At 39.5% G+C, this 22,806-nt stretch overlaps 1 pseudogene; it reads left to right on the top strand.

Annotated features, from left to right (window-relative positions):
- Positions 1-2,694: 2,694 nt before the first annotated feature.
- LOC128117422 (glyceraldehyde-3-phosphate dehydrogenase-like) lies at positions 2,695-4,537 on the top strand (annotated as a pseudogene).
- Positions 4,538-22,806: the final 18,269 nt, after the last annotated feature.

Raw genomic sequence — 22,806 nt, forward strand, 5'->3', positions numbered from 1 at the left:
CTGTTCCATAGTTCCTACATAATCTCTACTCTTGTGAGACCTCATTATTTTAATGTAACTTGTCAGAAGTTCAATACTCAATTAAAACAAGTGGGTAATTAACAGTTTCATGAATATTAATATGGCATATGAACTCAAATGTAAGAAAATAAAATATTTGATTTCATAATTGCTCACAGATCATTACCAGGAAAACAGTAAATATTTTCTATACAAGCCTGTTTACACCACCCAAGTTTTCCACTGAAAACTCCCTTGCAGCGTTTTCTTTCCTCTTACTATTTATAAAACAGGTTGCCCTAGCAATATCCACTTCTGAATCTGGTTTTGTGCATGAAGACGGAGATCAACAAAACGAACCCTATGTGATCAGATGGAATTCTCCCACCTGAGCCTAGAAGCCAGAGGCAGTGTGTTGAGGGAGTGTGGGCTTACCAGATTCAGCTCCCCAGGAAGGGGGAAGCCACTGCTGCAGCTGCTCATTCCCCTTGGTCCAACATTTTATTGCTCACCAGGCACAGCAACTTTTCTATATCATACAAATCACAATACATGTAAAGAAATAGTAAGGTTGGCTGAAAAGGAAAATAAAATCAGTTTCCTTGAGCATGGATTAAGAAAACAACTAACGTATCAGCCAGTGAGTGATGTAATGGTTGCCATTCATCAGTTTACATTTAAAATAATGCTTGATACTGTCATTCCGTATCAAACCCAATTCAGGTGGCAGGCATAATTATGAGAGAAGAATGACATGACCCAGGATCAGTCCTCCACAGGAACAATAGTGAGCAGATTATCCAAGGCTTTTACTAGTCACCTACCTATAAATCATACATTTTTTTTTTTACAAAGAGATAGTTAGTTTTAATGAAAGAAAATTATGACAAGGTGGTGAGCATGAGAAAAAAGGACATCTTTGTCCCAGGATGCTTAGTGTCTTGAGATGTGACATCTGCTCTGTGATCATCCAAGTCCTCATTTCAACATGAACTGAGAACCCAGTTGTTCTGTGTGTGGAGCCTTTACTGCTAAGAGGAGAAGATGATTTTGGTTGGTGAGCTTGTCTCCAAACTAGCAAATAAACAGAGCACAAAGAATGCTTTTCTCTTTTCAAATCCCATCTTCCCTAGATTTCAGTGTTAAGCTTGAAGGAATGGTTTATAACAATTTTTATTTCCTGAAAATTCTCCCAGCTGGCTTTGCAGTTCACTCAGATTTTTCACTGAGGATAATCTCATCAGAAAGGTGCTCTTTCTATTTCCAACCTCCTTTGCTCTATTTCCCAGCAGATCTTGTTTCAGGTAAATAGTTCACAGGGCCTATAGAACAGTATCGTTATCCTCTCTTATTGCTCTGATGTTCACTTTGAAAATCATATTTCCCTTGGCAAAATACCCCCTATTCTTTCTATGTGTAACCCTGTCTTCAGAAAGTTCAAATAATTCACCTCATTCAGTTCAACACAGGCCAAGTGGTTTAATTGGCTCAATGGAATAAGAGTGGAAGTGACATTTGCCCCTAAAACCAGTTCTTACCTAAGCATCCCTCTTTGAGAAGTCCACAGGATCATTTTATTTTCTCTTTACTGATTAAGGAATCTTCACCCAAGTCAAAGTGACAAAGATATGTTTTTAATCAATGCATTATATTTTATGTCTACTATTATCTGAAAAGTCTAAATATAACTTAATTGAATGTTGTATATAGTATGAAGTAAGTTCTTTTCCCCCCTCTTTGTGGATATTTATTTGCTATAGATGTACTTATTGAACATCATTCAGCTCTTAAGTTTTCATTGCATCATCCAGTTATATTCTAGGATTTTGGGCACAATCACATTTTTCTCTGGCATTATAAGTTAACAGTAACATCTCAACATTGTCAGATCTCTCTGGAGTCTGGAGAGTCTGGAGAAGTAAAAAGTTTTAGAAGTTACACTAATGCACATCTATTGCTTAATTAAGTATGAGTTAATAGGGTAAAAACTAGATGTGTGTCAGGACCTAGGTAATATTCTATGATTACAGGAAGTAGCTCAATAACAAAAATACAAAGGAAATATATAAATTAGAAATACAAAGCTAAAAGATGGAAAGCAGCAGCTAAAATGTATTCTTCTCATTTCCTAGGTGAGTGAAAATTTTCCCCTTTTGCAATGAAAATGTTAAGCTCTGTCCCTCTTTCTGTAGAGGTTGCTGTATGTTAAATGCTTTTCAGATGTTATAAAGAATAACTAAAACTGTCTGGATGGAGACACGCAGTCTGGTAGAGTGATATCCTGTAGGGACGAGGATTGGTAAGAGGTGATGCTCTGTTTTGGTCCATGAATGTTGCTATGAACTCCTCAGCAATGCCTTCCAGTGCATAAGTAAATCATGTGTCATTGGCTTTGTCAATGATAAAACCATAAGCAGATAGTTAATGGGATCATAATGTAGGTGCCTTAATCAGATAAGGTGGATGCCCTTATCAGTAGAGCAAGATATAGGGGGATCTGTTTCTCTAGTCTATGAGTGCATGAGCAGGTACTTATGAGCAACTCAAGAAGTTAACTTATGCCAGGAACTGAATCTGCTAATCTCTAATAGTTTTATATGGCTATAATTAAATTCTGCACTTAAATTTTATTGACTATTTTGTATTTATAAGAATAAGGTAAACAGGCTCTCTGCTCCTCCCTGTTCTAGAGACAGCCGCATCTTTGCAGTGCCAGCCTCGTTCCTGAGACACGATGGTGAAGGTCGGAGTGAACGGATTTGGCCGAATTGGATGCCTGGTTGCCAGGGCTGCCTTCCAGACTGGCAAAGTTGATATTGTTGCCATCAATGATCCCTTCATTGACCTCAACTACATGGTCTACATGTTCCAGTATGACTCTACCCATGGCAAGTTCAACGGCACAGTCAAGGCTGAGAATGGGAAGCTGGTCATCAACGGGAAGGCCATCATCATCTTCCAGGAGATCCCGCCAACATCAAGTGGGGTGAGGCTGGTGCCGAGTATGTTGTGGAATCCACTGGTGTCTTCACTACCATGGAGAAGGCTGGGGCCCACTTGAAGGGCGGGGCCAAAAGGGTCATCATCTCCGCCCCTTCTGCTGACGCCCCTATGTTTGTGATGGGTGTGAACCATGAAAAGTACGACAATTCACTCAAGTTTATCAGCAATGCTTCCTGCACCACCAACTGCTTAGCCCCCCTGGCCAAGGTCTTCATGACAACTTTGGCATTGTGGAAGGACTCATGACCACAGTCCACGCCATCACTGCCACCCAGAAGACTGTAGATGGCCCCTCTGGTAAGCTGTGGCGTGATGGCCGTGGGGCTGCCCAGAACATCATCCCTGCATCCACTAGTGCCGCCAAGGCTGTGGGCAAGGTCATCTCAGAGCTGAACGGGAAGCTCACGGGCATGGCCTTCTGTGTTCCTACCCCCAATGTGTCCGTTGTGGATTTGACATGCCGCCTGCAAAAACCTGCCAAGTATGAAGACATCAAGAAGGTGTTGAAGCAGGCATCGGAGGGCCCACTAAAGGGCATCCTGGGCTACATTGAGGACCAGGTTGTCTCCTGCGACTTCAACAGTGACCCCCACTTTTCCACCTTCGATGCTGGGGCTGGCATTGCTCTCAATGACAACTTTGTAATGCTCATTTCCTGGTACGACAATGAATTTGGCTACAGCAACAGGGTGGTGGACCTCGTGGACTACATGGCCTCCAAGCAGTAAGAAGCCCGCCCTGGATCACCCACCCCAGCAAGGACAGCAAGAGAGACCCTCAGCTGCTGAGCAGTTCCTGTCCCATCTCAGCCCTTGATACTGAGCATCTCCCTCACAGTTTCCATCCCAGACCCCCAGAACAACAGGAGGGGCTTAGGGAGCCCTACTCTCTTGAACACCATCAATAAAGTTCACTGCACCCCCCAAAAAAAGAATAAGGTAAACATTCTGTTTACTAATATTTATAACTATAGTTTCAACAAGTATAAGATATTGAGTTGATAGAGTCAGTCAAAATTTTATTTAACTGAAGTTGTTTGTGGCTGAACATTTTGTTGTTTATAATTTTGGAGTATGATAATAAACACTATGCTAGATATATCCAAGGCATATGGCTGCTTAAAATTGGACTTATTTTCTGAGGATAGATCCCAGAATTCAAATTACTGAGTCAAAAAGTACAAACATTTTTAAGATGCTTGATATATTTTGCCAAATAATAAATCTGATAGTTCTGATCAACTCCCAAGCCTATCAGTAACCATCAGGTAGACCCATGCACTTTTCTTTGGACGTCATTGGGCATTATTTAACTTTATCTTTATTTCCATAGACAATATCATTAAAACACACTTTTCTTTTCTGCTCTTAAACATTTATGTGTAAAGAATCTTAGTAAATAGACTTTGTGTAGTCCTCATAATGTTCCAAAATATAAATGTCCTGTGATGAATTACTTTCAGCCATCAAATATAAGATTTCTGTTGTATAAACAGATGTATCTCTTTGATTAATAAATGAATGTTGACAAAGTAGCCATGCACTAAAACTGATCTGAATTATTGTGAAAGAGAGTAGAAAACATTCTGGAAATAATACTTTCCTTCCTGGGAGACCTTCTTGGGAGTCACATAGCACTGTTTGCCTTAGTGTCTTTATTGTCCTGGGCATAGTACATGCTGAGTTTGTAGTGAGTTAGGGGTCATGAAAATGGATAATATTCTACACATACATATGTATACACACACACATACATATATGGTGTGTTAATTTAGCATCAAGAAAGAGATGTTTGGAGAATGAATGGAAGGGTTTGGGAAGGAAAGTTTAAGCAAATAAACTTCAATATTTAGGAAGTGATGGTCACTATGCTATCTGCTCATGTAGATAATTCCCAGAGTATGTGGAAGGCACCAACGTGTGTGTGTGTGTGTGTGTGTGTGTGTGTGTGTGTGTGTGTGTGTGTGTGTGTGTGTGTAATTGGGGGTGTTCACATGTATATGGGAGGTACACATACATAGATGCACATGCATCTGTGTAGGCCAGAGGTTAACAGCAAGTGTTTTCCTCTCTTCCTCTCCATCTTACTTTTCAAGACAGGGTTTCTCAATGAACCTGGAACTCACTGATGCAGCTAGACTTGGATGTAGCATGAATCTTAAATGTTCTTATTAATAAAATCAAACCTGAGGCCAGTTATTGGGGTCAATGCTGGTAGATCAGAGAGACAGAACAAGCCACAGCTAACCTCACCTGGCCAACTTCTCAGCTGGTCCTGTTTCCTCAGACTGGAAGCTTCTGTGTCCTCATCCCAATGGCTCTCAGCTGAACTGCTGCTAGAAGCCTGAATGCTTAATCAGCCAAATGCTTAACCAGCCAAATGCTTCTAGTTTCTGGTCCTCAATGCCTTATAAACCTTTCTACTTCCTACCACCACTCCCTGGGATTAAAGGCTGCTTTCTGGGATTAAAGGTGTGAGTCACCATGCCTGGCTGTTTCCAATGCAGCCTTGAACTCACAGAGATCCAGAGGGATTTCTGTCTCTGGAATGCTAGGATTAAAGGCATGTGCTACCACTGCCTAACCTCTATGTTTAATATTGTGGCTTTTCTGTTCTCTGACCCCAGATAAATTTATTAGGATACACAGTATTTTGGGGAACACAATACCACCACACTTAGATAGTCAGCAAACCTCAAGGATCCGTCTGTCTCTGCCTCCCCAGCACTGAGAATACTAGAACCCAGGCATGCTGGGGCAATTTTTGTGTGGGTGCTTGGGATAAAATGAAGGTTCTCATGCTTGAATGGCAAACACTCTCCTGACTAAACCATCTCCCCTAACCCCTCATTGAACTTCTTATGACTGTAATCAGCCAGTCATGTCAGTCTATATTCCTCTATTTTCTTTTGTCTTCCATAGTGGATGAATCATCATTCTTTGAAAGAATTTGTACTAGTATCCTTAGCAAGTGATTCTTCAAAACTGCAACTGTGAATACATGGTTTTGGCTTTTTGATTCTGGAGGGAAGTTTGAGAGGCAAGGTTTCTACCTACTATCATTTTTTTTTTGGCATTATCTTATTCTTTCCTGCACAACAGAACCCTAACTGTCATCAAAATCTACCCCATTTGTAGGGAAAAGGGGCTGGCTAGAGAAACCCATCCTGACCCTGGAGCCCAGAATTAGGGAAGGATGGCTCAGATAGAGCCAGTGAGAGAAACACAGTTTAATTCAGATCAGAGCCATCTCTGGCCCTGTCCAATTGATTTGTGAAATCAACCAATCACAGAGCAGGACAGCAGAATCCTGGCCCTAGGGCCCAGGACCAGGGAAAGAAACACAGCCTGTGTTTGGGACCTGGGCCAGAGAAATGAACCAAGAAAACATGCCCTGACTCTGAAACCAGTACCAAAGAAACACTCTTGGCCCCTAGAATCAGAGTCAGTGAAAGAAATGTGCCCTGGCCTTAGAGGTAGTGTCAAAAAGCTAAGTAAGGCCAGTGAGAGAAATACAGTTTAGCTCAGATCAGAGCCATCTCTGCCCCTGTCCAACTGACTTGTGAAATCAACCAATCACAGAGCAGGACTGCAGAATCCCGGCCCTAGGGCCCAGGACCAGGGAAAGAAACACAGCCTGTGTTTGGGACCCGAGCCAGAGAAATGAACACTTTATCCCCAAACCCAGAACCCAGGAAATATGCCCTGACTCTGAAACTAGTACCAAAATAACACTCTTGGCCCCTAGAATCAGAGTCAGTGAAAGAAATGTGCCCTGGCCTTAGAGGTAGTGTCAAAAAGCCAAGAAAGGCCAGTGAAAGAAACACAGTTTGGCCCTGAAATCAGGGCCATCTCTGCCTCTTGCTCACAAAACTGGCCAATCCCTGGGCAGAAAATAAACTAACCAATCACAGTTGACTCCGCCCCCTAGACATCCTATATAACCCGCCCTGCCTGGTCAGTTGTGAGCTGTTCTCTCCACCCTGGTAGAGGCAGCTACTCTCCTGGACTCCTCCTCCTCTTTCTCAAAAGAGTATTGGGTGAAGACCTTCATTGACAGATGAACAGAAGAACCTTGCTGGGACATCCCATAAGTGGACTGAGCAAGGGGGAGCTGAACAGAAGAACCTTGATGGAACATCCATAGTGGACTGAGCGAGAAAGAGCTGGTAACACTGAGCCAGAGATTGTGGCTCTCCAGGAGAGGAGCAGGATTGCTGTGTCCTGAGGGGAGACCATCCCCCATCACACCAGGTATATCCTGACTTTCCCAAAGAGTCAGGATACCCTTCTTTGCTGAAGCATTTCCAGGCCTGACTCTCCCAAGAAGTCAGAAAACCTTCCTTTCCAAGGTTGGGCTGTTTCTTTGCAGTCCCAGCCATCAGAGCTGTGCTAAACAGCTCCAGGTGTCCGGGACACCTTCAGGGCAGAGCTCTTGTCCTAAGTAGCTCAAGGTGTCCGGGATACCTCGCCCTCTAGGGCTGAACTGTCTCCTTGCAGTTTCAGCCATCAATTTACTAACATTTTGGTGCTGAAACCCAGGACACCAAACCCAGAGTTTTTGCAGTATACTAGCATTTGGTGCCAAAACCCAGGACACCAAACCCAGAGCTTTTGCATTTTACTTACACCATTCATTGCTCTAGTCAGAGGTAGACTTGGTTGTCATGACATCTTAATAATGACGGTGAGTGTTATAGTGATTTAAAACATATAATTTATAGCTTGTAGTTTCTGGATAGATCACATATTTTGATGTCTCTGATTTCCAGTGTGAATGGAAACACACAACTTGCATTTTCACTGGAATCTGCTTTGAAACCATGAAGAGATCAGGCTGATGTAAACATTAAGAGAAAAACAGTAACAATACAGGCAAAATATTATTTTTAGATGATATATACCAACTTGACTAAATTTATAACTTTGGCAAAGAAGGGGCCATATCTCTTTCTTTCAGTGTGGTCTTTCTAGAAAGGATTAGAAGGAAGACTCTTCCTGCATATGGTCAGCACCATCCTCTGAGCAGGGGTTCTGGACAGAATTAAAAGGAGAAAGGATCTCTCCAGCCAGCAAAACCCCAGAATTCCTTTTTCTCCTCACTTCATGACTTCTATGAAATAAGAGCTCTCTTGAGCCATACACCTCCAACATCTATTTTGTTCCTCCAAGGTGTGTAATGACAAGCAGATTGAATCCTCTGAACTTCCTAGCCAAAATGCTTTCTGACTTAGGTTGCTCCTGTCTGGTGTTTTGGCTACAGGGAGGAGAAAAGCAAGTAAAAGCACACAATTCTGCAAACTTTTAGAGTATGCCTAGACAGACAACCACCGCTTCATCTTGAGCAGTTTCATTATTGTTTAAGATAATTTGTCTCCTGCTTTCTGTTAGTGGTAGAAAGTATCTTAATTGTTATTTTGTCTTTTTTTTTTCAGAGCTGAGGACCGAACCCAAGTGCTCTACCACTGAGCTAAATCCCCAACCCAAAAGTATCTTAATTGTTAAAGCTGATTTCATTTCTGTGCTTTGGAATCTGCTGAAGTACATCCAAGGTGCTAACAGGGATAGATGTATTGATATTTTCAGAAATGTCTTTGGATAATTTGGATAATAAATGTAGTAGACACCCAAGACAAAGCAGAGGGCAAGAAATGGGGTAGGGAGTGGCTTGCACCATGCCTTGTTCCATTCAGATTCTGATTGGGAGCCAAAAGTTTTCATCTCCATGCATTCTGAAGGAATCCGTGTTATATAATAACCTAGGATTCCTGCCATGTAGAATGAGCTCTCAAAAAACATGAACTAGACCTCAAGGGAAACATCTGACTATAGAATCTATTCATGAGGGAATAGGACTTAACAGTTTATAGGCTACACTCATAGATGGCATCTGCTACCCCAGTGCTGTGAGACTAGCAAAATAGTGTCATCATGTCAGAGATTCTCCATGAGCCAGTGAGTCAGCCTCCTAGGGCCTGTTTTTAGCTAGAGCTTAATGATGAGTTTTGGTATCAGCTCTTATAGGATCCAGGTTTGACAAGAAGCCTGCCATGTCAGAATAGAGGGGATACCCCTGATAATTGATATCTTACAATGTTGATGTGAACTTAGCAAGAATCTGTTTAGCCCTTCATGTTTCCCCTTCATGACTTTCTAGCGAAAATGCCCTTATTTCTGCCCCCACCTCCTCCTCAGCTGTGGGTTTCCATTTGTTTTTGTGTTCAGGGTTGAGAAGAATCTTCTTCCAATCTCACTGGAGTCTTGACACAAAGTCATAAATAAAGCCTTCCTTACCATTATAACAAGTGTCAGAAAAACTTTGGTTTAGTAATAGCACAAGTGGTTAAAGAAGTTGGACATTAGGCCTAATGTGACCTTTCATATTTTTGTTTTCTCAGAATATTGAAACTATTCCTTTAATGAAGACACCAAGGCTTTTTTCAAGGAAAGTTGCTTTATCAGGGTCACTCAGTCACATCTCCTGTTAGTATTGTTTCAAATTCTTCTATTCGAAAAACTGAATGATTATTCTTGGGACAAATATTCAGGGACTTGAAAAGTTGTTCAGGGAGCTAAACTCCTTCAGCCATGTCTTGAACATCTCCGACACTTTCCTCCCTCCCATCCAGCTCCCAGTGTTGTTCTTCGCAAGGTCAGTGGTCACATCTGGCTTCAATATGATGCTATCTTCACTCCACATGTGGATATATTAGTCAATGTCAACTCTATTTCTGTGAAAAGAACAACTTCCCTCTCTTCAGGCTTCAGGTAGCTGTTGTTTTGTGAAAATAGCAGCCAATTCCTTTTGTGTGATATTGAAGTTTCACCCTCTCTGACTCTGTGAACGCAATGTCCTTCAGAAGCTCTGATGGACAGCTGCTTCATAGGTGCCATGACTTAAGTTTTCTTTGATAAACATCACACATATGATAAAGTATTAGTAGATTACCCATTAGAGAAGTTTTATTTGTTATAATTTACTCAGGAGTCAAAAACAAATCTTTCAGCCTTAGCTTTTCCTATTTTAAATTTAGAAAATTTAAAAATTTTTAATTTTAAATTTAGAAAGTTAAAAAATAAGGAAAAAATTTACTTATTACTTCTCTCAAACTTCCTTACTAAAATCCTGGCACATACTTAGTCCATATTTGCAAACTATATCACATCTCCAAATGCTTCTTGGCTTTTTAACCCTTTAATATATGGCCCTCAGATATCTTTGTTGGTAAACATTAGGGCAATGTGCATTAAAGTCAGTGCTTCTCAACCTTCCTAATGCTATGACCCTTTAGTGCAGTTCCTCGTGTTGTGGTGATCCCAACCATAAGATTATTCCATTGCTTCTTCATAACTGTAATTTTGCTACTATTATGAATTATAATGTAAAATATCTGATATGCAGGCTATCTGATATGCGACCCCTGTGAAAGGGTACTTTGACCCCTCAAAGGGATTTTGACCTACAGGTTGAGAACTGCTGGTTCTGGTGGATCTACCTGACATTTTATCACTTCATAAACAAGGACTCCAAACATAGTCTGAACTATGATGATGATTTTTTTTGTTGGCTAAAATATATCATATGAAATGCTAAGAATTCTATACCTTTTAAAATATATAAATTTAAAACATCCTTCCCCCATATGGGTCACATACAGTTTTGGCAATGATCTATGGCTAGTACACTGGGTTTAGAGTATCAAGGAAATGCATTTGAGTCTTCTGCAAGAGATATGAAAAGTTACTTAAAGGACCATAGGTAATTCAGGCAGCTGCATTGCCAAAAGTACATCTTGCATAGTCAAGGACAAATGAAAGCTTCATCCTTCTAGCTACCTGCCCAATTTACAGGCAGCAACTCTACCAACATCTCCTCTCCCAACCCCTAGCAATTGTTTACTCTTTCATTCCCTTTGAGAGGAACCTCCTAGCACTTTTAAATTTCATGAGCTTCCTAAATCTTGTCAGCTTTTTGTTGTCCAGAGGTAACCTTCCATCTGGGGATGGGGATTGGGGGGAGGCAAGAGTGCTTGAAAGCTAGTCTTTTAAATTGGCCCTATTATGCTTGTGTTTCTCCTGTTCCAAAATTTTTCTGCTGAAGCTCTAAGCTTCAATAGAATACTGTTAGTAGATGATGCCTAAGACAGGTAATTGAGTCATGCACGTAGACCTCATTAATGGATTAATTAATAGAGCAATAGCGCTACTGTCTTTATGAGAAGAGATCTGTACACTTGTTTTCTGTGAATCAGGAGGAAAGTATCCATCAAGAAACTGACTATAATCTTGTAGCTCCATCCCCAGAACTGTGAAAAAAAATCCATGTTTATTGTTTAAGCCACCCAGTCTAAGATTTTTTATAGCAGCCTGTGATGATTATAACAGCGTGTGCATTGCTTTCTCATCACTTGTGATCAAATACCTGACTTAAAGCCACTCAAGGGAAGAAAGGCTCACAATACAGAAGAAGGCAGTCCATCATGGTGAGGAATGCATGGTAGTGGGGGTGACTCCTCCTGTGGCAGCAATGAGGATGCCAAGAAAGGAGATCATCAGTTTCATTTACTGCAGGAGCTCAACCTATTGAATGGTGGCATCCACATTTAGAGTGGGTCTTCTCTCCTCAGTTAATTATCACTGCAAATGCTTTCAAATACATGAGTAGAGGTGTGTCTCCTTAGGTGATTTCAAATTTAGTGAAGTTGACAATGAAGATTGACTGTCAGAGGTTTTAAGAACAATGGCTTTGTGTACATCTGTCTGCTGTACAAACACATAGCCTTTCTTTGTCAAATAAGATTGACAAGTTCTCTATATAAGTGCACAGAGCAGTACTATAGGATGCCCAATAACCTTGATGTGCTGTGTAATGAAAATAAGATCAGGAATATTTGGATCACTAATGCATGCAAATGCACTGGCCAACTTGGGTTAAAGAAACAACAGGTAATGGAGCAGTTGATTTCTTCTTTCTCCTCTCCTCCTCCTTTACCTCATCTGACTCATTTTCATTTAGAACCCAGTAGACAGATGAGTTTCCAAACCCATCTGCAGAATTAGTCCTTTTTTATGCCATGGCTCACTAACAATCAATGACAGCAATAGTGGAAAAACACAACAGGAGGTGACAATTTCTTCTTAGAATTTGAGGATGAATGCTTAGCTATTTTTGATGCAAGGCTGTTCAGCTTTGGAAAAATGCAAATTGGGTAAAATATCATTTCAAAGGGAAGAATATTGGCTTTGAATGTTTCTTAATTTAATAACTCTAGGCTAACCTCTGTGGACTCATAAATACCATTATTTACTTTTATCATCAATGTGGCAAAATAATTGACCAAAGTTATTTATGGGAGGAAAGAGTTATTTGGGGTCATGATTTGAGAGGGACATAGCCCATCATGGCAGGGAGTGCAACATGAAGGGTAAGATCAGTGGTGGCAAGAGCATGCAGCGAATTATCCATATGGCAGTGTTCTAGAAAGCAGAAAGAGCTAGAATGGAAACAGGGATAAGAATAAACTATAAAGGTCCACGTCAAGTGACTCATTTCTTCCAGGCAGACCCCACTTTTCAGAGGTTCCTTAGCATTGCAAATTGTGGACAAAGTGTTCAAAACATGAGTCTCTGGGGGCCATTTCCAATTCCAAACATAATAGCTTTGTTCTAGAAGCTATTCAAGCCAGTTACGCTTTAAAGTGCATCTAATATGAATGGAATGATAAGCATATTAACAATCTTTCACACTAATAGCTCTGCCTCTAGCAGGTTGGTGCTGCTTGAGATATTCTGCCAATTACAGCATCTTGATAGTTTATTCCTTATGCAAATTATCTTTCTTTCATATATGCATATTTATTAACTCCCAAAGGCCTACACCAAAGATAAATCAGCCCCTATACTACCATTCCTTGGGGATTACATAGTTCCTGATAGCCACTCTACTTCAGAAAACTACCTATAATATCTCTTTGGTTCCCAATCTACAGTCTTTATCATTTGAACAGGCTTTCAAACCAATTCTTTCATTCAAGCCCCAAATTCTCTTTCAATAGGACTCAGTTCTGGATTGATACTGAATTTATAGTGTGTTCATCATTGATCTGACACTAACTGGTCATGGATAGAGTGCATCAGAAAGATTCTATTGGCAAGCTGATACAAAAGACTATGTATCTTCACCCTTGAGGATGTTGAATGTTCCAAACAATGTGCACAGAGACACTGGCCAGCACAGCTATACCAGTAGCACACTGAAAAACAGGAAACCCAAGTGCTGACATACATCTAGTCCTCTGAGGCTGTAGCCCCAAGAGCCCCAAGTAAGAGGTCAGTCACAAGTTTTTTGAGGTTGATATTGGAACCAGATTTACATTTTTACCTCACTGGTGGTTAAGTTGAAGAAGTAATAAAATTCAGAAATAGACTAGTGAGCTTCTAGTGGGTGCTTTAAAAATGTATAGACATATATATGTATGTACTTGTGCAGACATAAATTAAACTTACATAAACAAATATATAGAAGAATAAATGATTATATTATGTACAGGTATATGTATGTGTGTTTACATAGATATCCTCATAGATATCAATCAATCCACTGGGGTATCTTCACATAGCTATATATCAAGTAGATGGAATGTTTCTTCTTCCACTTCTCAGCATGTTCATTTGCATTTGTATCATAATTTCTTCTTTAAAATTTTTTCTGGATACTTAATTTTTAAAAATAGTTTTCAAAAATAGTCATGCTGAGGAGACAGGAGCTGGCAGTGTGATTCCTTTGGCTGGACCACACCTCTGGGGATGCCTGACACTGATAGAGAATGTCTACCATAATCTCTTGGGAAACATGAGGGACAGCAGTAAAGTGATACCTGATCTCTGAATGTGTGTCTCTCTGCTCAGCCCTGTAGAGACCTGAAAAGAGAAGGCTGTCCCTCTGTCTGGAATCTTGCCACATTCTGTTGTTCTAAATATGTACAAGTGACATTTTCTCTGAGGGTCCCATGTCAAAGACATGACAGTCCTTCCCCGCACTGCTAATGGCACTTTCCTCAGCATACACAAAGGGTCTGGAGATCCTCAGTATTCCAGCAATAGAAAGGCCAAGTGAGAATGAGGTGAAAGCAGTTATAGAGAGGAAAGAGAATGTCTGAGATCCCCACTATTCCATCTGCTGCCACATGCATGCCTGTGTATGTCTGTGGCGGAGGTGGGGGTGGGAGTGGGGGTAAGCCCGTGGACAGGCTGACTCTCAGCCCTTTCTTGACATTAGGGTATGGTTGCCTGGGTGACAGTCAAGTGGCCTTCTATTCAAGTACAGATTTGAATCCTGCTTTAGGCTTCCACAGGGGCTGTTTGATTATTGCACTCAGAGCACTGTATGACCCTGCCTCATTATGCAATCATGTTCATTAAGAATTCAATGCTCACAAAGATCCGCCTGCCTCTGCCTGCTGAGTGCTGGGATTAAAGGTGTGCGCCACCACCGCCTGGCCAACCTGGTCTACAGAGCGAGACCCAGGAAAGGCGCAAAGCTACACAGAGAAACCCTGTCTCAAAAAAAAGCAAAAAAAGAAAAAAAAAAGAACTCAATGCTAGGACTGAAGAGATGGCTCAGTAGTTAAAAGCACTTGCTTCTCTTACAAAGAACTCATATAGCAGCTTGTAGTTGTGGCGCCAAAATGTGGGGCATGAGTTTCCACCTAAGACCTGAGAAAGCTTAAAAAAAAAAAAAAGATTCTAAAACAGAGCTAAAAAACAGCTTCCTAGTTGTCTTTCTTGAGCTATTCTATGGCAGGTTCATGGTGTGTGGGCTTGACCTGCAGCCTAGTCAATTCCTGCCAAGGTACATAGAGACATCTCCAAGTTGCACATTACACTGAGTGGTGGATTTAGCCTTTGCTAGTACAGACAAAACAAAAAAGAAAGAAAGAAAAAGAAAGAGGTTTCTGGGATACACGCTGCCTCCCAGAGTCAGCGGACAGCATGGCAGTAAATTACCTCCACCATGTTAAAAAGCTAAGATGGGCAGAGTCAGCAGCCAAGGCTGCTGCTTCAGTACTAACCACTGCAGTTTACAGCAATAGATTCACAATAAGGCAGATTCAGATGGAGTAAGACTTTAAATGGTTTACCGTGTGTGTTGAAATGTACGTAGGTTTAGAAGAGAGAATAAAATGAATATAGGCAGTTATATAAAGAAATAGTTTTTAAAAATAAAGTCTTTAAAGAGACAATAAAGGTAATATAAAAAATAAGCCACATAAAGATGGATATTACACAGAGAATCTGGATTATATTGTCTTTGGGATTTTTAACTGCAGAGAGACATTTGATTGTAAAAGCTGCTGAATTAAATCAATATATACATTTCAAAGATCTCTTGATTTCAAAATTTATGAATAAGGATATGTTGCTTTGGAAAAGAAGTTCTGCTTTTGTTTCCACAGAAGATGAGAACCTGTGGATTGCTTCCCGGCTCAAATGGTTTGATCAAGGAAGATCCCCTGAGAGGTTTCCAGGTGAATCAACATCCAAAATCAGTTTCAAGGCAATTGGTTCAGACAATGAAGCATCACAGACTACTCCAGTCAGGACTTGACCACAATTCTTAATTTTCTCTGGATCCCCGTAAGATTATCAGTGCCCACAACCAGCAGGAAGTAGTATGAGAAGCTATGCCCAAATTCCCAAAATATTGTTTATAAATGTTTATTTTTATTTAAAGGGGGTTGATTATAAAGGCAATCTCTTTCTAAAGAAGGAAAGGGGATAGTATTAGATATGATAGAATAAAAGGGTAGATTATTGAATCTATTTTTAAAGAGCAACAAGTTGTTTGAAATGTTTTACAATGCTATGGATTTTAGCTTATTGATACAAATTTAAAGTTAATTTTGTTATACTGTATGTATATTTCTATTCTTGTTTGTTTGTGCAACTCATTTGAAATTGTAGTGTATAGTTGAGAAATACAGATTAATAATTAGTCATCTATGATAATCAAACTTATAGTCATTTTAGCTAAATTTTCTAGGTATACATAGATACAGTTCAATTAGGTAGGTAATCTTCAAACACTTCAAGACCTACAGAATATGGCATTTAAAATGTTTTAAAAAACTTAGACTTTCTGGACAGTGAAACAAATCTACTCCTGGCAGCACCAATTTATTTCCAAGAGAAAGATGGGCATTGAAGACACTCCATATGGAATTTATCTTCTTCTTGGCAAAAATGGCCATTTTGGGCAAGAAACTGTTCTTGCCTGGACTGCTTGACAAAATGTTTTATCAATTGGACATGCAGGACCCATAGAAAGGTAACCACCGAACTTTGCCAGGTTATATGGTTCTTTGGGTTCCTGCTTTGCAGAAGAGACTGCCAGACATTCTACAGGACACAGAGAAAAAAAAAGTGACTGAGAGACTAGACCGGTGGGCTGAAGATGGATGCCCCAATGTTACAGGGGAATTTTGCGTAACTGTCCAGGCAGGCAGCTGTCTATGTCATTTCCAGAATTTTGGAAGTTGCTTACAATGCATTTCCTGTTTACTTTCCTCGGTTATGATAAAAGATAAATTAGATATGAAACCTTATACTCACAAATATAGGATAGATAGAAAATTTTTTCTTTAATTTTACAAAATACAAATAGACTAGATATTGTAACTTTAATTCTTGCTTGATAACTGTTTTGTTATATGTAATTTTAATAGCTTAAAGTTAAAACCTTCCTTTTGTTTAGACAGAAAGGGGGAATTGATGGGGGAATGTCTTTCTGTATGCTGAGAATATGTGTTGCTCTGATTGGTTGATAAGTAAAGCTGTTTGGCCTATAGCAAGACAGCTTAGAAGCAGGAGGGAAATTCAAAGAGAGAGAGATAGGAAGAAGGATGGGAGAGAGGCCAGTGAGCCACCTAAGGAGCAACATGTAATGGAATGCAGATAAAGCACAGAACATGTGGCGATACATAGATTAATAGTTATGGGCCAATTTAAGATATAAGAGCTAGCTAGCAAAAAGCTTGAGCCATGGCCATGCAGTTATAATTAATATAAGCCTCTGTGTGTTTACTTGGGGGATTTGAGTGGGAGAGGATTTTTCCTGACTGCCAGCAGGCTGGGACACAGGAAATCTTCTAGCTACACAGTTGTCTACAAGTTCAGTTCCAGGGGCTCTAACACCAGTCACTCTGGTGCTCTGACATAGATTCAGGCAAACCACTCATCCACATAAAATAAAAGTTAATTGGTCTTAAGAAATGGTTTTTAAAGATTTCAGGGCCTAAGTTTGTAAAACTGCAAATCTTTAAGAGGTTGGAAGAAAATATGAGGGAATCTTACTCTATGTGCATAGATAGCACGTTGTCCCAATTTTCTTTCTGTCTCAACTTTCCCATCCTCTTGCAAAAAACAATGTCAATGACAAACTCTACTTTACCTCTCTCTGTTCAAACTGTAGCTCTGAGGCCACCCTTCCCCTTGTTTCCTTGTAACATTGCTCTGTAAGAGGCTGCTGGCCACAGGAAAAGTCTACCTGCCTTTTCCCACCCAGCACTGGCTTTTGTGGAATGGGTATGTCTCTACCAGTTCTAACTACTCCTCAAAAGAGAAAGTAAGGCTGATCTATGGCATTCTTCCCCTTGAATGCTATTGTAGATCTCCCTTGCAGAGCTGCTCAAGGGCTTGTGATTACATACTTATACAGGATCATAACTTCAGAAGGAATGGCCCTTGTTTTAAGGCTATGTAGCTGCCATCTTGAAATCTTTAATGCTCTTGAATAAAAGGCCCTGATATTTCATGTTTACTGCTCTTGGCAACTTATGTAGCTGGCTCTGTCAATGCGGCTGACTTTTATCCTGAGTATGAAAAGTGAGGTAGCCGGTACCCCATGTTTAAGAGAGTGAGAAAGAGGCCTTAACACCTCACCAGCTTTGGGTTAAAGGAAAAAGAAACAGCGATTTCTCAGCATCTATTCATGACTCCTTCCCACAGGGTGCCTGCACTTGCTTTATGGCCCTTTAGCATTAGAGAGATAACAGGACTTTCTTTTCTTCATTCTGAGGCCGAGGCTGAACACTGAGACTTTTATCAAAAATTATTAGGATGTGATAGTGACTTGTTGGACTTTGAAGCTCTGATGAAAGGCCCTGGGGAAACACTGGTTTGAGTTCATACTGAAAAGAGCTCAAATCTTGCTTCCTCCAGTACTTACTCTTCTAACTTGTATTTCAAAGCACCTAGACATCATAATAAATTCTCTGTTGGATTTCTCTCCTTGGGGAAATAGAGGAGTTTGCTTTAACCCTTAATCAATTTATCATTTACTTATTCATGACATGAAAAATTTATCTCTATTCATTTGATCAAGAATGCCATTAAATTTTTTGTCTTTGATTTTATAGAAATGATTGGGAGCAATATACAGAACTATACTTGGGGGCTGTGTATGTAGCTCAGTTGTTAAGAGTGCTTGCCTAGCATGCATGGTTCATTTCCTAGCATTACATTAAACTGGTGTGGTGGACACCTGTAATCCTGGCACTTGAGAGGTGAAAGAAAAAGAATCGGGGGTTCAAGGTCATCTGGGCTCCATGGCAAGTTCAAGGCCAGCCTGGGTTACATGAGTTCTCTCTCTCTCTCTCTCTCTCTCTCTCTCTCTCTCTCTCTCTCTCTCTCTCTCTCTCTCTTTCTCTGTGTGTGTGTGTGTGTGTGTGTGTGCGCGCGCGCGCGCGCGCGCACGCGCATGTGCGTACACACGTACGTGAACATGATGTAATTCTATTTCAATTAATAAAACAACAAAACAGTAAAACTGCACTCATAAGTATCTTTAAAACTTCAAGATTCTTGTGCTAGATCTACAGTGACAGACAATTTTATATGTGAATGTAGCTCAGTTGCCACAAGTTTTGATGGTCCCTAGGAGAAGGCCTTGTTCTTTCCTCCTAATGTTCCCATTGCAGCATATGGCTTGGAACACAACAATGCTAACAGACATTCATTGAAAGCCTAGCATTAAAACAAATGTTTTAGACAGAGACTGACTCTTACTCTCTAGCTTAGGCCAGCCTAGAATTCACTTTGCACACTACATTGGACTCAAACTTATGATAATCCTCCTGCCTCAACTTCCCAGATGTCTGGATTTTAGGTGTGATTCCCCACATCTGCTTACATTTTCCCTGAATTTCAATGTAAAGAACCTCTCTTTTGAAAACTAGTTTTAGGGCTTAGAAAATGGCTCAGCTGTTAGGAATACTTTCTGCTGTTTCAGAGGACCCAAGTTTGGTTCTCAGCACCCATGTTGAGTGGCTCACAACTGCCCATGACATGAACCCAAGAGGATATGAAATCCTCTTCTGGCCTCATTGGCACTCCATACATGTGGCATATATTCACATTAGCAGATACAACAAGAATACCCATAAACAAAAGTACAAATAAGCCTTAAATATATCCTGTTTTATAGCAGATTGTAAATTATTATTGATATGTGTCAGCTCATAAATTACCTATATTAATATTTACACCAACCTAATGCATTGTAGTAATTAATCTGGCCATTTTGTAGATGGACAGTTGAAGCCCCAGTAGCTCACATGCCATTCACAAGTCGACCTAGATATTTTTTAATTGTCTTAAGAGAGTCACCAAGGATATAACCTAATTATTAATAAGTAACTTTTTTAAGTCAAGCTGTGGAGTAATGAAACAATTAATTTATAGTTAACCACAGAAAATAAAATCCATGTAAGCAGAAACACAATGCAACATTATAAAGTGCCTCTCATTGATTCCCCACTAAATGAAGACCAGATAGAGAGGGGGATTACAGGGAGAACACTTTCTGCCAAAGTACTCAATGAGTTTAGGTAATTCAGCTCCAAAGGAAAATGCCTTTGGGGAAGTGGGAAATTAAATAATTTGATGTAGAAAATGGCAGTTAGCTTTTGGTGCTTCCTGTGTCGTTAATGTATTTCCCACTTTCAATAAATATTAGCTGAGAAATATGGATTAATACAACAAATGAATTCCCTGTGGAGATAAATTACAAAAATGCCACTGATATATACACTTTAAAACTTAGAGCCTGTATCTACTTCTTTTGTGTGGGCTGCACACAGTGACTTCCTTCATGAAAACACAGCATAGAAAAGGAGAAAAAAACATCTAACTTCACTGTGGAAAACCCTCATAATAACATGGCTGGGAGGTCAATTCAGTATTATGCTAGTAGACCCTCTTGGCACAATGTCATGCAGATCTATTTTACTCCCTTGGCCTTATACACCTTAAATCCAAAAGCCCAGGCTAATGGTGAGACAGCTATCATGCAGACGTCACTGAATGGACATTTATCAAAACACACAAAACTATCAAAACAGTCAAAACAGTGCCTCTTAGAAAGAGTCATTGTGAAAAACAACCTTTGAGGACCTGAACAAGGACCTGGAACACAAGAAGGAAAAGGTAAAATAAGATTTTTAAAACTCATTGGCAGTATACTAATATCAGGTTATTAATTGAAACATACTTAAGAAGCCAATAGGAGAGAACCTTGGTGTACTATTTCCACAATTTCCTACACATTTAAATCTATTCCAAAAATAGATTTTAAAGAGTGATAGTGAATTTTACAGCTTTTGAAATCTGATTAAATGACTGATTAAATGCTCTTGTTGGGCAGGTTTTGCTGTAACAGAAAGACATGCTTGGTAAACATTTTCATAACAACTTCAATGATGATTACCATCTATAAATTGGGAGGCACCATGCTGTCTCATAATGAACCTTCTGCCTCTAGGGACCACTCTCTTCAGATTGATGTCAGGGAGCCAGGTGTGGTTAGAAGCAGCAGATGGTGTGTGATGGCCAGGCTGTGACTTTCAGTCTCTTAAAGCCCATGGAGTGAGGCATTCTTTTGAATAGTCTACCTTTCTTGAAGCACAGGCTGAAAAAGCTGATGCAGCCTAATTCTGTGTGCTCCACATGAGTTAATGGGTGACATAGCAACTATTTTCTGTCACATGGCACTAACTGTAATGAATTCTACATGCTTGATATAGATGATTCAAAATGGCCGTCCAACATTCTTACATGAGACTCCCAGTATGACTTCTTTATCATTCCCTGGAAATGGCATGCATGCATTTTCAATTTTAGGAAAACTATGATTTGTAACTTTTCTATCAATGCTTTGGAAGTTGAATGAGATCAGTAAATATTGTGTGAGATCATAGATGAAGATTGACTAAAGTAACAAACATCATGTCAGCAAAGGCTTTATGTGCTGTCTTGATAATACAGCTCAAAGGTCTTCTGTGGTAAGTATATAATCCTGTCTGAAATAGGGTAGAAAGATCCAGGAATCTGACCATGTTTTAATATCAAATGTAAAGTTAACTTTGGATGTAAACCAATGATCTCGCATCTGAAAATAATTAAAAGGTTTTGCTTATCTAACATGATGTTATAAATTTGCCAATGACATCATAGTTTCCATTGTATATACTGTGTATTTCCCTCCAGAGTACTTGGAGGGAAATTGGAAATTGGAAAACCCAATTCAGAGCAGCAAAATGCAGGGAAAAAATGGCCTTAAAATTTCCAGTTCCATGTTTTTAATAATAAACAATGAGAGATAAACATGGAGAAGATTCTATAATCAATACCTCAGCACCTTAATAGTGATTATATAGTGCTTAAAGGGTTAAAGATTATTTAACTTTAACTACAGGTTCAGTGTCTAAAAGTGCTTGCTGCCAAGCTTGGCAACCTGAGTTTGATCCTTGGGAGCCATATGGTGGAACTCTAGAAAGTTGTCTTATGACCTCCACACATGTGCTCTGTGCAATACACACATGCTGCCACAACTCACATAAGTAAATGTAGTAAAAATTTAGGTATATTTTCCAAGTGATATCTTAATATTTTGACCCTAAATATGTGCTATATTTATAATTGAATGAAACTTTTCTAATATCGTAAAATACCTTAACTAAAATGTGTTAAATGTTTATGATTCGATATGTTTAGAGCAAGGTATACTGTGAAGGTTTGAGATTAGTCATATGATTTTACAATCCTGATATAATAATGCTGATCACCATGATAGGATACAACATTATTGGTTCTAAATCAGATAATCTCTACTTTAGCAGTATTCATTGCTTTTGATTAAGTGAAGATTTCCTAAGCAAACTAAGTTTTCCCCAGATTATCAGAAGATGTTAATATATGCAAGGGAATATTGGGTTTCTTTGAACTCTTAATAGCCTTTATTTGCATTATATTAGTTTATTTTGTATATTAACTATTACTCAAAAACACTAGCTTGAGTATCATTTTTTCTCATAAATGAAAAAATATGAAAGAATATTTGGTAATTTTGTATGTATCATACAGATTACTGAAATACAGGCTGGAGTAATATGGGGTCAGGGAGGCTTCTAGAAAATATTCCCTGCCTCCTGTACTATTATCTACCTCAGTTTATGTCATATTCTTTATCCCTTTATTTTTCCTTTTATCTAGAACTAAATGTACTTAAATTATGTGTCAAGAACAGGGCCATCTTGGCCTTACTATGCTAAACAGATTCTGAATACAAAGGTTCTGTATTTCCTACTTTAGAATTTCTATCTTGGAAGATGGATGAAATAATGTTTTTGTTTCTTTTTTTTCTGTTTGTTTGTTTTGAGACATGCTTTCTCTGTGTAACCACTCTGGTTTTCCTGGAACTTACTTTGTAGACCAGGCTGGTCTTGAACTCACAGAGATCCACTTGCTT

Source organism: Peromyscus californicus, unplaced genomic scaffold (assembly GCF_007827085.1).
Source record: "Peromyscus californicus insignis strain IS unplaced genomic scaffold, ASM782708v3 Scaffold_21__1_contigs__length_65335640, whole genome shotgun sequence".
In the NCBI taxonomy this organism is placed as follows: domain Eukaryota; kingdom Metazoa; phylum Chordata; class Mammalia; order Rodentia; family Cricetidae; genus Peromyscus; species Peromyscus californicus.